The sequence below is a fragment of the Staurois parvus genome, unplaced genomic scaffold, assembly GCF_062004578.1.
Source record: "Staurois parvus isolate SC_StPar_1 unplaced genomic scaffold, SC_StPar_1.0 ptg000471l, whole genome shotgun sequence".
Classification (NCBI taxonomy): Eukaryota; Metazoa; Chordata; class Amphibia; order Anura; family Ranidae; genus Staurois; species Staurois parvus.
Genome location: NW_028318267.1, coordinates 153,524 through 163,322, shown reverse-complemented (window position 1 = coordinate 163,322; position 9,799 = coordinate 153,524). Strand labels below are relative to the sequence as shown.

At 38.5% G+C, this 9,799-nt stretch overlaps 1 long non-coding RNA gene across 1 annotated transcript in view; it reads right to left on the bottom strand.

Annotated features, from left to right (window-relative positions):
• Positions 1–4,208: 4,208 nt before the first annotated feature.
• The window catches only part of LOC149452454 (uncharacterized), a 99,810-nt gene continuing 94,219 nt past the window's right edge, over positions 4,209–9,799 (bottom strand). The window contains exon 3 of the long non-coding RNA XR_016314859.1: positions 4,209–4,868. This is a non-coding gene — a long non-coding RNA (uncharacterized LOC149452454). The remainder of the gene's footprint in view (positions 4,869–9,799) is intronic.

Sequence of the window (9,799 nt, the reverse complement as noted above, 5' to 3'; positions counted from 1 at the left end):
CTGCAGCCCTTCCCCCTGATGGGAGGGCCTGATGATGTGTTTCCTTTTCCTGGCTGTATTTCCCCGCCCGGTGTATATATCTTGTATTTGTGCTAAAATAAAGCAGTCTACTTCCAGTCTGGTGCTGTCTATTTCCTGCATGATCAGTGGGTGTGGTCCGTGGATGGTGTTCGGACAGGGAAACGAGAGTATAACGTGTCTTAGGGCTCATTTGGAAAACTCTCCTGAGCAATGGGAACTGATTGCTGGAAAACGTAGGTTAAAAAATGTCAGTTTAGCCGCTTTTGCATGCCCAGAATGCACTGAAAAATAGTAAATAATTAACTATTTCAGACATTTTGAGAGCAATAGAGAGAGCAGAAGCAGAGAGAGCAGTATGTGTTGAGATGACCTGTCTGGTTGTATTCACTATGGATCCCATCATGAACTTAATGCGGCACGTTCTACCATCTTTTCCTTCACGCAAAACCTGGAACTGACTGCGCTGGTGTACTAGGTTCATTTGAATGCATGGAAAACGCTTTGCATGGATTTCTGATGGCTCTTGACAGCATCTGCATATGGAACAGTTAAAAAACGCTTCTAAATGCAAATGCTTCTAAATGCGGTTAACTGTGTTTTCAAGCATTTACAAGCGTTTGAAATTCTGATAAAATCTACTCCTGAACGCAAGTTTGGTGCATTAAAAAAAACGACTGTAAACTCAGCTGCCTGTAAATGGCTGTAAACAATATAGTGTACATGGACACATAGGAAAACACTAGGGAGAGTTCAGGGGCTGTTGAAAAAAACGCTGAACAACTCCTGAACGTCAGTTTAGGAGCTGCAGTGTACATGAGACCTTAGGATGTCTGTGCTATGGACTGAGGTGTAATGGAGACACCTTTGGACAGCAGCATTCTCAATCTGCGGAGAGGGTAGTGTTAGGCCAGCTGTAGATGGATCGAAATTTGTCCGTTTCAGCATTAACTGGCTGAATTTAGAACCATCTACGGGCAGGTTGGTTGTACTGAAGTCAATCTATCAACTGACTTCAGTACAACTAATCTGTCGGGTTTTTCATGCAGTCATTGTAATCTGCCACTTTGGAAGGCTCCCCGCTGGCAGAACACAAGAGCGCTGCAGGAAGACAGTCAGTGTTGACTGGGGAATCAAACCGGTTTCTTTTCTTCAACCCGTGGTTGAGGGAAAGAAAATGACATGATGTACGGCTAGTCTTTGATGTACTAGCATATTTAGATGGATTTAACCAACAGATTAAAGCCAAACTCCAAACACTTTTTAAGTAGTTACAGCAAGAGTTATTTTTTCCCTTTTAGGATAAAGGTCTTATATAAATAAATAAATAAAAGCTGATCATTGTAAGCATCCCTGTCAGTGGTAAACGGTTTGTCTCACTCAGGGCTGCTGTTAGAAACCACGGGGCCCTCTACAACCAACATGACAGCCCCCTCCCCCATAAACATTTAGTTATGAATGAACACAGTGAGTGATCAGTACTGATCATGATCACTCATTGTATTCATTCAGGAAAGAAAGGGGCTAGTAAATGTGACATATTTACTGGACCCTTCCCCCACTCTCCATCCTTAAGGATCCTATTGAGTGCCTGCAGCTGCCAATGAGAATGAGAAGGAGAAGAGAGAAGCCAGTAGCACTTTGGGGGGTGGGGCACACAGAAGGACCTGGGCAGCAGGGGGAAACACATGGTGCACAGGGAAGATGATGGGTGCGATAGGGGGTTAATTACTGGAACTCATCCCCTATATTGCTCTCTCTGCAGCAGCTGAAAGCCAAAGGGAGGGAGAGAAGAAGAAGCCAGCTTTCAGTGGCAGTGAGGCCAGGGCTGTGCATAAAGGGGTACCACCAGTCCTCCTGTACGAGGCCCAGGCCAGCAGTGGGGCCCAGGCAGCTAGGTGAATCGACTGTGTGCAGGGAAATGATCGGTACAGCAGGGAGGGTTCAATTACTGGAACTGATCCCCTGTATAGCTCTCTCTGCAGCAATTGAAAGCCAGCAGGAGGGAGAGGAGAAGAAACCAGCTTTCAGCTACTGCAGAGAAAGCTATACAGGGGATTGGTTCCAGTAATTGAACCCTCCCTGCTGTGCCGATCATCTCCCTGCCCACATCCGATTCACCTAGCTGCCTGGGCCCCGATGGTGGCCTGGGCCTCGTACAGGAGGACTGGTGGTATCCCCTTATCCACTACCCTGGTCTCACTGCCACTTTTGCTGGACAGCTTGAAACATTACAGACTTACTGGCAGGATAACTGTGTGAAAATAAAGGAAAATAGAAAACTAATGTAGTCACCAAACTAAATGAATGTAGTAAACACATCTAAGAATTGGTAAACGGCAACATAATACTTTATTTTTGCGTTTATTACCACTTTAAGAACCATTGTAGCTGACCTATTAAAGAAGTAGCGTTTGTTCACTTTCAAAATGATTTTTCATCTTTTCAAAGTGATCTTGCACTTGTCTTAGAGTTGTGCAAAATAAAAAACTTTGTTTCATTTCACTTCGAATTAATTTGTTAAGTGAATAATTTATTTAGTCATATTCCTTATGTTAGACTGATTTATTTTCGGAATTCATGTTTTAAATTCAGATTCATTTTGTATATTCAATTTCAAATTGATTAAAAATTCAAAAATATATTTGTTATTTTCCAATCTATTCAAATTTCGAAATTCGAATTTTGGAAGATGGCGATATTCATTCTATTTTATTCTATTCTAATCAATTCTATTATTTTCTATTCTGTTCTATTTTTTCTATTATATTCTACACTAGTCTATTCTTTTATTTTCTATTCTATTATTTTATTTTCTGTTCTGTTCTGTTTTATTCTATTCTGTTTTACTCTTGTCTATTCTATTCTTTTATTTTCTGTTTTATTATATTCTTATTTGTTTGATTCTATTCTATTCTGTTTTAGTCTATTCTAATTTGTTCTATGCTATTCTATCATATCCCTTTGTTTTCTCTTCTATACTTTTCTGTTTTGATCTATTCTATTATATTCCTATATTTTCTATTCTATTCAGTTCTGTTTTATTCTATTATATATTATTATATTCTATTGTATTCTTTTCTATTCTATTTTATTCTTCTTTTTCTATTCTGTAAAGCAGCCTAAGTAGGAATCATCATCTTTCACTTTTAAACTTTACTGTATTTATTGCGATATGTTTCCATTTTGAATTTAAATTCATTTTCAAATTCAAAATCATTTTGGAATTTAAACTCATTTTCAAATTTGAAAAACATAATTTTATAATGTATTTGAAATTCGTTCCTCATGTGATTTTCAAATTCAAACACATCCTAATCTCCGAATAATGAAAATTGTGTCCAAATTTTAATTCGTAACAAAATGAATCGCGAATAAGGTGAAACAAAGTGAAAATTCCTTTGCAAAGAATACCCAATTGTGCAAGAAAAAATAATTTTGCAATATGAAAATTAATTTTGAAAATGATCACCCCCTCTACCTATTTAATAAATCGGGGTCACTGAATATCTTTCTTTTTTTTTTAAATGTTGCCTTCAGTTGTTTATACAAGGAGCACTTGTGTTTATAGACTTGTAGACACTATAAAAAATAATTTTCTTTTACATCAAGAATTTTTATATATATATATATATAAAAAGGATAGGGAGTAATATGTTGTAATAAAGTGAATGCATGACCAGTGCCTAGCAAAGTTATTTTAAATAGCAAACTGTCCACGCTGTCCTTAAATTCAGACACATTCACAGTCATCTACTGGCGGAAACTGCTTTTAAAAAAAGATTATTTTTGGCAATTTGCAGGATGACATCTCATGGCGTAGACAGGGCTGAAGAAACTGGCAGTTTGTCATTGACTTATTTTTACCACTCATCACAGCTAACACCATCAACGAAACACTCTTATGTACTTCTTAATAGAGCAACATTTTTTATCTTAATTGAATTATATTTCTGGTTGATCGACTGCTTTTATCTCATGTGTACTGAGAAATATATGGTGTGGAACACTGCTGAGTCACTTTCAAATATACTAGCTGGCTGGCAGTCAATGTATTTAATACTTTCGGAGTTCCTGGCCTAGAAAACTTCATAACCCCCCAACTTTCTGAGACAAAAAAGGAACACCTTTTTAGCTCAAAGTTTATAGATAAAGAACACACACACATGCCACGACTGCTGCTACATGGATCAGATGGGCAAAACCTTTTTAACTTATAAAGGCAATTGAAATTTCACATATTGGTAGAGTTACTCTCTTTCTATAGTAATGCCCCATACACACTATAAGAAAATCGTACGAAAAGTTTCGTACAAGGACCGATCGTCGGATAATCAAATCGTTAGTACACAGCTTTCGAGAGCCGATCACGACAATTCGTATGACAATATCCAAAGGGACAAGCACAAACATTTTTCTCGTACGACACCAGATTGTACGATTTTCGTACAGTAGTCGTCTGAAAATACAATACAAATACAATACAATACATAACATCACTTTCAAAATTCTTTTCTTTCATAGGAGAATTTTCGTATCTTTAGTAACCTTTTCACTTTCGATGTGAGACTAGCAGGCAAAAAAAAAATGGATGATCATTCGTCCGATATTCTCATCGTGTGTACGGGGCTTAAATCTTGCTTTTCATTGCAGGTAAAAAATGGATTATAAGCAGAAGCAATATGTCATTATTATGTTCCAATCGCTGACGATTCATGTGAGTGGTCAGAGTTGATGTTCTCCCTCTGTGTGGTTTGGCTTCAATGCTGGTTTCCCTTTCTTTAAACATCTTCATCCATCTGTTCACATTGCTCTTTTCAATGGTGTCATCTCCGTAAACATTGTGTAGCCTTTGAAATAAATAAAAGATGTCAGTGAGCGCACAGGGAAGGAAAGAAGACGCTAGCGCAAAAGGACCACCCTCTGTATCCTCAATAGTATAATATGTATAGAAAAGGTGTCACGCTAATGAGAGTAAATATGGAGCAAATGAAATGAAAAAACAATTAGAAGCTGAACGTACAAATGAATAAATATGATAAATGCAAATAAAGATGACTTGAAAGTGAATATACGACAACAGATAATACAATCTGAGTGAAGCGCACTGATCGGCGCTAAAGTGATATAAAAAAATAATATTATATATATATATATAATATTATATATTGCAGTAGCCGTGCAATAGTGGTAACAATAGCGACTGTAGTGAAACAAATCAACAAGTGTGATGAATGAGAACAAATTCAAAGTCCAATATTAACTACTTCCTATCCAGCCAATGTACATAAATGGTCGGACGGGAGCAGTGCAGGAACGGGTGGCCGTTTATAAACATCCTACCGCATTCCCTACCTGTGCGCGCACCCCGGGAGGCACCGCGATCTGGTGTCCTCCGGACACAGCGGAACACCGATCACTGTACGGGACCTCTGTGTGAGGACCCGATCATGTAATCACTGATTGGCCAATCAGCGGTCATATGAATAGTAGTGAGCAAGATGTCACTTGCTGACATCATTGCTTACTACTAGTGAAATCTGTGAATGATCACAGAGGTTACATAGTACAAAGCTATTCACAACAGCCTTGTTCCATGTGACAAGCTGTGACCAATCACAGCTCGCACATTATTTCTCAATGGCTGCAGGAATGCAGCCAGAGAGAAGGAGAAATTATTGCCTTTACAGCCGTATGGGTGTAAAAGCAATCAATGTGAAAAAAAAAAAAATCTTCATCACCCCCCACAAGTTGACAGTATGTAAAAAAAAAAAAACCCAGAAATAATAATATAAAAAAGAATAAAAATGTAAACAAAAAATTTTGAAAACTTATAATTTCTGGTTATAAACTAATTTGGGTTATTATTTTTTTTACTAAAAAGATAGCTGAATACATTTTGGCCAAGATTTATTTGCAAAAGTTTATAAGAAAAACATTTTTTTCAAAATGTTTTTCATTTTTATAGCAAAAAAAATAAAATCCCAGTGGTGAATAAATACCACCAAAATAAAGTTTAATCTGTCTCAAAAAAATGCTAAAAAATTCATATGGGTATAGTGTTGCATGACCGAGCAATTGTCATTCAAAGTGTGATAGCACTGAAAGCTGAAAATTGGCCTGGACTGGAAGGGGGTGAAAGTGTCCGGACTGGAAGTGGTTAAACAATGCAAAATGAGTCCAAATGAAGATCGTGACTTCCAGTGATAAGTGAATCCGTGAAAGTGACTTCTTTACAATGCACTCACCAGCAGCGCATGTAAAATGCGCATATACAGCAAAGATAGCAAACTCCTCCACATAGAGGTCAGGCTGTTTTCCCATCAGGCACAGACAAACTGAAGCTATGATAGACCAGTATAGGAGATGCCTACAGCACAGCGATCAATCCTCGATATGACTAATGGCAAAATCCTGAAGGAACCAGCTCACAAAGGAGCCCAGAAACAGAACCCGCTAATAGTGTAGTATTTTTATTGCAGTAATAAAAGCATCCACGTGGAGCATTCAAACAAGTTAAAACTACTCACAAAGATGGCCGCCGTACCATCATGCGGACGTAGCGGCGTGACGTCAGTACGCGTTTCGTGTGCACACACATTATCAAAGGGATCCACTTCCTGCACCTTTTCTATACATATACCTAAAGGGTTACTACAGAGCAGTGGTCACTAAATGGCAGACCACGGTCCGGGACTGGACCGAGGAACAGTCCTGTCCAGACCACAGCCATGCCACTGCCACACCTGGGTATCCTCTTCCAGGCCTCTCACTCAGCCACCGATGTCATCCTCACAGTGGACGGGGTGTGAGGAGCTGCAGATCGGGACTGGAGGGCGGGAGCTGGTGATTACCGAGCTTGTTAATATCTAAAGATTTCCGCTCTCTGCAGCTCGAGACAGAAAGCCAGAGACTTTTCATATTAGCAAGCCTGGCAATCGCCCACTTGTTAACATAATAACTTGGGCAGCTCCCACCCCTCAGTCCAGATCTGCAGCTCCTCCCACCCCCACCCGCTATGAGGATGACATCGATGGCGGGCTGAAGGCCCAGGAGAGGACACCCCAAAAGGATCAGTCCTCTGCTCTGCCTAAGGTACCATAGGACTGTGCAGGGGAAGGATTGCATTAAAAGGGGCACTGTGTTATGTTAAGGGACGCTGTGTTGTTATGGGGGCACTGTGTTGTGTTAAGGGGCACTGTGTTGTGTTAGGGGCGCAGTGTTATGTTAGGGGCGCTGTGTTGTATTAGGGGCACTGTGTTGTGTTAGGGGTGCTGTGTTGTTATGGGGTGCTGTGTTGTGTTAGGGGCACTGTGTTGTGTTAAAGGGTGCTATGTTGTGTTAAGGGGCACTGTGTTGTGTTAGGGGCGCAGTGTTATGTTAGGGGTGCTGTGTTGTATTAGGGGCGCTGTGTTGTGTTAAAGGGTGCTATGTTGTGTTAAGGGGCACTGTGTTGTGTTAGGGCGCTGTGTTATGTTAGGTGTGCTGTGTTGTTAAGGGGCACTGTGTTGTGTTAGGGCGCTGTGTTATGTTAGGTGTGCTGTGTTGTTAAGGGGCACTGTGTTGTGTTAGGGGCGCTGTGTTGTGTTAGGGGCACTGTGTTGTATTAAGGGGTGCTGTGTTGTGTTAGGGACACTGTGTTATGTTAAGGGGCGCTGTGTTGTATTAAGGGGCGCTGTGTTGTGTTCGGGGCGCTGTGTTATGTTAAGGGTCACTGTGATGTAAAGGGGGGCAGTGATGTGAAGGGGAACTGAGGACACTGTGGGACTTCTTTAAAGAGGGGACTGTGATGTAGGGGGACTACAGTGTGAAAGGTACACTAAAGATGTACTGGGGAACTGTGGTGTGTTATGTCGCTGATGAGATTCGGACCTCTGCTGGAAGAGAATTTTGCTGACCGGACCTCCGTAAATTTTAATTCAAGACCCCTGCTATTGAGGAAGAGTCACTCTACCAGAATGTGATATCTGAAAGACCTATGTATGGTAAAGTAATACTATAGGCAAAACGTTTATTTTTCCTTTAGGATAGAGCAAGGGAGCGTATAACCCGTCAGATTTTTTTTTTTTTTTTTGCCATCTGTGTCCCAATTTAAGAGATTTACCTTCCCTTCATGTCCCATAGCTAAACAGGAAGCAAGAAGAAATCCCTGCAAATTAAGGAAATCCCTTGGGGACTCCCAGGTCACCAGAACTAGTGTCCCTGTTGGAAGATTTACCTTCTATTTCTTTTCTAGGGACAACCCAAAATGTGGGATTTTCATTTATTTTCAAATTCAATAATAATGGTAAACAGGACAAATAGAGAGGGTGAATCTCCTTAACGGGGGCACAGACAGCAATAAAAACTAACAAGCATTCTAATCCTTTTCCAATCTATCCAAAACTAAAAAAAAAAAAAAGTATATTTTGCATTGCAATTGGCACGTCCCTCATAATAAAAAACACCAAAATCATTGGTTAAACCCACTGTTTTTTTTTCTTTTGCAAGTTAATTTCCTTTATGCTGGCATTTTAAAAATATCACATTATGTTGTTTAGTGTAATCATTTTGTGCATTTTTATAGATGTCTATATATCAGACTAAACAAGGGAACAACAGAAGAGGGACAGAGGGATATGGTTCCAAAAGAGGGACAAGTCCATTCAAATGAGGGTGGGCTGGGAGCTAAGCACATATGTAGATTGAGAAAGTCTGATTAAAGTAAAAATCATTAGTGGGTCAATAATAATCTTCTAGGATATTTTCAGAAAACAGAGTAACCAGTGTAAGTGTTATATAAACAATTGAAACCCATGGCTTCATTTCTGCTTTTATAAATCTGTTTCTTAAATTTAAGGAATGTTGCCTAGATATTTCTCATTCCTCATATGAAGCTGTGTACATACACAAACAGGGGAGTAAACATTTGTAGCAAAAAAATTCAACCAGAAAAAAAGTTAAACAAATGTAAGCACCCACAGCAGTGTTGTATTGTTTTTCCTACCGTTTACCATAGTTACCTTAAAGTATTACTAAACCCAGGACCCTGCATTCACTATATCTGATCTCCCACCCCATATGTAAGAAAAATATATTTGAAATATATGTTTAAAAAATTATTCCTGAATATTTTGACATATATTTGAAATGCTACAATTTTGGCCATATTCAATATGTTTCAAAATAATTTCAATATATATATACTGCATGTTGAAATGCATTTTTATTACAAAATATATTAAAATTATTTTTAAAAATACATTTCAAATATACTGTATGTCTTTAAAAATACAAATCTACATTTTTGGAATTTACATTTACATTTTGCATTTACAAATATATGTAAAATATATGTTAAAATTACTTTTTTATATGTTAAAAAAAATCTGAAGAAACATATTTTTTAAGATATTTTTCATATATTTTGTAAGATATAAAAAACGCATTTCAACATGCAGTGTATGTATGTGTATATGTATGTGTGTGTGTGTGTATATATATATATGAAACCCAAATGATGCAGTGCTACTACCATAAAAATTCTTCACACATAAATGAATAAGTGAAACAGTGACACAAATAACATAAACACACAATATTAAATAGTGCCAAAAAACTCATAAATAATCACATGTGACAAGTGTCAATACGAGGTCCTAAAAGGACCAAATAACATGAATGGTGCCCCAAGTAATCCAATGGGATCCAATAGTGCTCCAAATCAAACAAGTAAGTCACAACAGGACTCAATGTGCTAGAAAAACTTCCCACCAGAACTAAAAATCAGTTCCCACCATAT